The 7065-nt window shown below is 48.0% G+C and overlaps 1 long non-coding RNA gene across 2 annotated transcripts; it reads right to left on the minus strand.

Annotated features, from left to right (window-relative positions):
• Nucleotides 1-1476: 1476 nt before the first annotated feature.
• LOC104863363 lies at nt 1477-7059 on the minus strand. 2 transcript variants are annotated; one of them, XR_780531.2, is made up of 4 exons: nt 5964-7059; nt 3694-3825; nt 3413-3515; nt 1477-2694 (listed from the first exon to the last, which is right to left on the minus strand). It is a non-coding gene; the product is annotated as an uncharacterized LOC104863363 (long non-coding RNA). The 2 variants fall into 2 exon arrangements; XR_780530.2 differs by having other exon boundaries at nt 4069-7059.
• Between the last annotated feature and the right edge of the window lie 6 nt (nt 7060-7065).

Genomic DNA, 7065 nt, shown 5'->3' on the forward strand with positions numbered 1-7065 from the left:
CTCTCTGCTGGCAGTCAGATAGGGTATATAGTAAGCCTCTGTTTTACTTTTTTTGTTTCAAAGCAATGTCAATTTTCTGATTGGTAAAAGTCTTCAAAACATTGGCTTTTACTGAGATCCCTGATGTATACTGTACAGAAGCTCTGCTGTGGATTAAAGATAACCCACAATTCTTTGCAGAACCTCCTATCGAGAGATGGCTTCTGCTGGGTAAATCCTGGAATCGAGGCTGCCCCTGTGTTTTTCTTTGATTAAGAAAAGGTAGTAGAAATGACTGGAGGACTCTTCAGGGTTCTTTAGGCTTCCTCTCTCAGGTTCCTGGAACCCAGAGAGCCTGTGCTCTGAAGACGAAAAGCCTCCTGGGAAGAGGTGCCATCTTTGCTATCTCGGCTGACCTGGCTGAAGGCTGCCTATGAAGTGCCCCAGGAGAATCCAGAATGGTGGCCCATTCACCCATGAAGCTCCCCCATGTGAGCCCACCATTGACATTTTCAGCCACTGAATTTAGGAGTAGTTTGTCACAGAGCAATACATAACGGATATAAACTCTGTGGGAAGAAACTGCTTCATTTCCTCTTTCTCTTCTTGCCAAATGCTTCTCACCGAGGCTATCTCACCTACAAGTACAGTATACCGCATGCAAAATTGGAAAAAGTGGCAACTGCCTAGCGCCAAACATCAGAACCATCAGCCAACATGACTCTTCTTTTATTCTTCCCAATAGCTTGAAATTTCCCACATCCGGGACATACTCTACTGGGCCCATGGGAAATCAAATGTGTTTCCGGAAAGTAAAATGTATATGGAGGGAGAGAAGGAGAGAAGGGAATCAGACTGTAAGCAGGGTAGGTTCCAGAGTAGGGAGTGTCAAGCATGGGGAGGGCCGAGAGTCAGCGGGAGGCCCAGAGTGGAGCTGTCTGAGGCCCAGCACCCTTCTGGGAGAACTTGTCCCAGGGGAAGGGACTGACGGCAGGGGACGGAAGCAGTCAGACACCCACAAAGTTGACTGAGTCTCATTTCTTTGTTGGCCACTCTAACTTGTCCCAAACCCTGCAAGGAAACAGGAGAAACAAAATGTTGTTCTTCTCCCCTGAGAGGACTCTGCCCATCTTGCAGCTACAGAAAACTGGTCCAATCATTAACCTGCACAGACCCCCACATAGGAATCAGCCCTTGACAACATTCCCAGTCTGTCGACACAGACACAGTGAATTGGAGGAGGAGTAGGAGGAGGCCTGATAATGCTGGGCGGTCAGCTGCCTCCTTAGAGAACAGGCAGCCAACCACAGCCACTGAGCTCCACAAAACAAGACGACAGAGCTGAACCTCCACCTCAGACAGGGCCAGTCAAAGCCAAGGAAGTCATCCTTATCCACAGTAAGCTTCACCATCGGTGCCTTGAATGCTGTGAGCCCCAGACACAGCTTATCTCCTTCCCACCACCCACCTTGGAATCACCCTTCCCCTCCTGCGAGGAACACACAGCCCTAACCCCGCAAGGCTCTCACCACAGGGAAACCTGAATGGCTGACAGGTCTGCCTTGCCTATGAAAGTCAGTTCCCTGAGGACAGGCGCTAGTCTTCTAAGTCTTACCCTCCCCCGAAGGCCTGGCACAGAGCTTGCCGTGTGTTCAGTGAATGCTGAAATAAAAGTGGTCAGTCAGCCAAAAGTGGCTGCGCAGATGCATCAGTAACAACAAACAACAAACACTGAGAGGTTAGGGCACAGTGGAAACAGGTTTAGCTCTATTTTGTTTTTAAATATAAGGACTAGGAAGAGACGTTTCCTCAAACGTTTGTTGAGCGTTCCCTGATGTGCTCTTTTATTTCCGTCGTTTACTGTGACACCGCTTTTCATCAGAGCACCAAGGCAACCCACAAAGTCCTCCTTTCAACTTTCTTGCCTTAAAACTCCGCCTCGGTGTCCAGCCTGGAGTTCCACATAAAAGCCACCATCAGCAAACAGCCACCATTTATTCCTTTCCAATAAGGTACCTATGGATCACACAGGAAACAAAAATACAGTGCTCCTAAGACGTTCCTTCAAATCTCTGTCAGCTTTCATGGCTTTTCTGCCGCTCTTTCCTGACTGCTGTGTTTGTCCTTTCCCTGTGTGTGCTCGTTTCTGATTGCCTCGCATAACTTTGAATATGAACGTTGCTTTGGTCCCTGTCCTCCTGCTTCCTCTTGTTCAGTCTGGCTCAGCTGGTGCCCTTGCTCGGACACCTGTCGTGTGCCAGCGTCCTCACTTTCCATGCCTGGCCCCCTCCTCTGTACCCACAGGCAGGATAACACTAGTTTGGAGTCAGGCTCCAGCGCTGACACTTGTCTGTCACTTATGGACCCCACGAGCACTTCGGAAACACGCTTTTGTAAATGACCTTTTTCAATGGTGAGGACAGGGTGAAAGACAGCAACAGGCCGTACTGAGGAGCCCACGGAGTGGGCAGGACACCATTGTGACTGCCAGGCCCAAAGCGTTATGTAGATACAAGACTTGTGGAAATGGCTTGAGAGCTGGGAAGACCACTACTTGGCAGGCCTGCAGTAGCCCAGGGTTGCACCCACTTCCAGAATGATAGCAGCGAGGAAACGGCACCCCTGTTTGTTGCTGTGCTCTTAATCTCTGCAGGAACCCCCTCTGGAAACCAGAGGTAGGGTGCTCTGGGCAACACAGTCTTCGAAGTCCACATCCTGAGGGGCAAGAGAGACAGAGAAAATCCATCTTGGGTGTGATTCAGATACTCTCTACATGAGTGTGAGTGGCTTTTCCTTTCTAACTTCCGTTTTCTCATTTACAGAACAATGTTCTAAGATGATGCGTGCAAATGCACAGTGAAAGTCTCTCATTAATATTGTCCTCATCTAAAATTCCACACTGTAGTACTTTGATATCTTTGAGAGCAATTCCTCAGCCTAAAGCCCTGACCACAGCCACTCCAGCTGCACTAGTGACTTCCTGAAGAGCTTTCTGGAACAAAAGAGACACAGACATCAATCCTTATTTTTAAAAAGACATGTCTATGAAAAATAAAAACTGAGTATCTGACTTTCTATTCAAAAAGTGTAGGGAACCACCAGGCGTGGTGGCACACGTCTGTCATCCCAGCCCTCGGGAGGCTGAGGCAGGAGGATCGCTGTGAGTTCGAGACCAGCCTGGGCTGCATAGTGAGTCCCAGGTCAGTCGCAACTACACAGTGAGACCCTGCCTCAAAAAAAAAAAAAAAAAAAAAAAAAAAAAGTGTAAGGAGTAGGACTGGGGATATAGCTCAGTGGTTCCGCCACCTGCCTCACAAGCACAAAGACCCAAGTTCGATCCCCGGTAATATAAAAAGTAAGGAGTAGCATGCAATAAAAGAAAACCCCTCATTCAAGAAAGCCCAGTGTCTGTGATTCTTGACGACAAACCAACCTGAGTGATATCTCCAGAACACGTAGAGTGCTTTTCCCTGCTTCCTCTAGGGTCTGCCAAGAATCCGGGGTCTCACAGTTCTTCCTCCTGGGCACCTCAAAGGCTACAGATACGGAGAGAATGGACTAGTCCTGGAGTTACCTTCTTGGGACAAAGGCACCCTGAATTCGTGTAACGGGTTAGGCATTTCCAGAAAATCAACACATGTAGAAAGAGATTTCTAAATCTGGTCCTGTTCAATTAAACACCACTCTGTAAGTGAGAGTTGTGATGTCACACACCTAGAAATAGCACTGACGTTTGCAGCTGCAGATCTGTCTGTCTTTTTTGGGAGACATTGCCATTATTTCTGGAGCTAACAGGGACTGTGGAGATCACTTAGTTCAATTTTCTCATTCTTCAGATGGAGAAACCTGGGAAGCAATAAAAACACAGGAAAAGGGGGGCTCACTGTGCTCCCCAGATCCCTCATTTAGTTCCTTTTTACTGCAAAACACAGCCTCTTTACATTAAAGCACAACTGTAATCAAACACAACTTTGAGGAATTAAAATCTTTATAGCGAGTATTATTGGATATTCACTTTTTAACTGAGGCCAGCAATAAACTGATTTGTGAAAGAAGTTTTAAAATGTAGGCATATCAGGAAGTGCTTACCACAATTTTATAAATGTCCTAGAACTTCATCTGGGAGGAAGAACATTCTTTTCCTGCAGACAGAAACTAATCCATCATGGCCTTAATTTTCTTAATGCTATATAACCATTTAATCACTTTTTTTAAATGACTACAATCATTCTACGTCCTTTGTTCTCTAAAAATAGCAGTCACCCTTCATCTGCTCATTTGATGGCTTTTCAGATCTGTGTGCTGTGCGTTTCCTAGATGCCGTTAGCTGCACCAGTCACACAGACCCGGCCAGCAGTACCTTGCTTGACTTACTCCCTCCAATGCTTCCAGGGAGCCGAGCGTTTTCAGGATGTGCACACTAGCTCTGTGCTGGAATGACTGATGTCAGCTCTGGCTGTGCCAAACATCGCTCATCACTGCTCATTACAGCCCCTTCCACACCGTGGGGCTGGGGCTGGGGCTGCCGCACTGGAGCACGCCCCCTCCCACATATCTGATGTAGGGATTCAACAATATGCCAATCACTTTCTTCCCTTAAAGTGCCACTACTGCAGCGGATAAAAATAACGTGTTACTGTTGTCACTGCCCGGTGGGGGGAGGTGTGGAGAAGAGGCCACAGGAGATGTTTCAGTATCTAGACTGGACACAACCCTTTCTCATCATCCAAAGGATACTTCCAGCCTGAGTCTCTTGACCGCCTGCTTACCCAAATCCCCTGGGATTTCTTTTCTTTTCTTTCTTTCTTTTTCTAATAGAAAAACAAGAAGAAACTGTCCACCTCCACTCTGAGCCTAGGGCTGCTAACTTGCTTTGGATTTGAGCCTTGAAATCCATTTCCAGCTACAGCCTTCTTTGGGTGTTGGTTTCTTTACTGGAAGAAAAAAAAAGTAGGTTCTGTGTTGCACCAAATAGGCCATAATGTGTGTTCTGTGAGCTTCTAGGACAGTTGAGGGAGTTTAAGACTTGGCCAGGCAAGTAAACACACATTTAATAGTAAAAGAACACGGGTCAGAAAAAAGTTATTCTAAAGCACAGCAATGAGTTGGTTTAATGCCTCCCTTATGTTTCCTCTGAACACTGCCTATTCCTTGACAAACTTTTCCTGCCCACTACCTAGCACTTCTTCCCTAGGACGGCTCATGAACCACAGTCTCTCACTGGGTGTGCTTATTTATTTACACTGTCACTCCTGTTCCATCCAGACTAACGTACGTCTGCAGGGCACAGGGTAAAAAGTAAGTGTCTCTTTTCATGTTTATTTCCCCGAAGCTGTTCCCCAAATTGCTTTTTTACATCCCTTTTGCAATCTCACCCCGTCCAGCTCAAGTAACCCAGATTGGAAAGAAGACTCTGGAGTCATTTCAAAGGGAGCCTCCCATAGCCTGAAATCCACCACATTTTATGGTTCATATATTCAGGAACTGTGGTGCTAAGCAAGAAGGCCAGCAAGCTGATGAAGACAGGCACAGAAAAATAAGGGTGGCTTCTTCTCAAGACAATCACTGTTGGGATTATCTGGTTATCTGTGGCTTTTCTGGTTCAAAGTGATGAACTCACGTCACTCGCAACTAAACATTTTGCAACAACAGATGGGGACACTGTGTGTGTGTGTGTGTGTGTGTGTGTGTGTGTGTGCGCGCGCGCGCACAGTGCGGTGTGAAGAAGACAGTTCTCCCACAGAAAAAGGAAGGTTACAAATGGTAATTCTTATATGTAAGGGAAAACAATCATAAGGTAAAGGTGTTGATAACCTTTGTTCCTTTTCTGATTGATACTTACTGCCTTCCTTGCACTGTTAGGCATAAGGAAAATTCCACCTCTTGTCACAGTTCCAACAACACAAGTATGCAAAATAATACATGATATTTAACTATTGAATTAGCATCAAAAGGCCAGTCTCTCGGGTTCTAATTTTTAGCACCTTTAAAGGAATGTACAGTTCAATTTCCCTTCTTTTCACATTCAGGCCATCTCCTCTATCCCCATCCTCAATATGTCTCCAGGGACGTGTGACAGCCGGGAGTTCTGCAAACTTCAAAACAGGTTCTCTTCTGATTCACTGTCCTAAATTGAAGGCCATCCCGAAAATCTTTGTGGACGTCGGCAAGGTTTGTTTGGGCCATCTCCTGCCCCTAAATCAGCTGAGCATAAGAATTAGCAGAGCGTCTGTGAGTCAGGGACTTTTTCAAAGTGACCTCCCACAGGTCTGGTGCTGCATAAACCCCTAGCCAGGCAAAGTGGACTATATTCCCTCAGACACTCTGTTAAATACACATACGGCAGGTTTGTATTTAAAATGCTTTGTGAGCTTGTGACCTTCCGTTACATACTTCTCCAGTGACTCCCCGAGGCTCATCTGCTTCCGCTACTGGAGAGAAGAGGGAAACACTCAGAGTCATAGCAGGAACAGCCTGTGGTTCTGGGACCCCAAAGTGAGCCAGGGAACCTTGCTCTCGCCACCCCGGGCCCCCACTTGTTCTAGGAACAGAAGGCTCCTGGAACTTCTCCTCCTCCCCTGGGAAGGAGGACATCTTTGCACACAGAAGTCCCAGTTCTGCAGATGAGAAACCAAAATGCACAACAGATTGTCTGAGGCGTACTGGGAGATTCAGGGGCCCGGAAAGAGCTCCGAGCGAGGGCGAGCTGGCTACTGAGGGAGTCGCCCAAGGGGAGGAGGCATCGCCCGGAGCCTCGGCGGAGGCTGCTTTGGAAGAAAGCCCCGGCACAAAGCCCTTCGGAGCCGACCGAGCAGAGCGCACGCGCCTCCCTCCGGGCCCTCGCCCTCGGAGCAGGTATAGCGCGGCAGAGACGCCCCGGCGCGCGAGCTGAGCTCCATCGGACCCTGCCCGGCGCCCCACTGCAGCTACTTTTACTGAAAGAGAAGGAGAGAGAGAGGAGCAACAGAAGAGACGCTAAGGACAGAGTCTGCCGCCAGACACCCCCAGCGATTTGCCAAAGGGGCGAGGGGACCGCTGCCCGGGACCTGCAGCCCGGGTGCAGGAGCGCAGCACGAGGGGCCCCCA

This window comes from Fukomys damarensis, unplaced genomic scaffold (genome assembly GCF_012274545.1).
Source record: "Fukomys damarensis isolate Sample0158 unplaced genomic scaffold, DMR_v1.0_HiC HiC_scaffold_14, whole genome shotgun sequence".
NCBI classification, from domain to species: Eukaryota; Metazoa; Chordata; class Mammalia; order Rodentia; family Bathyergidae; genus Fukomys; species Fukomys damarensis.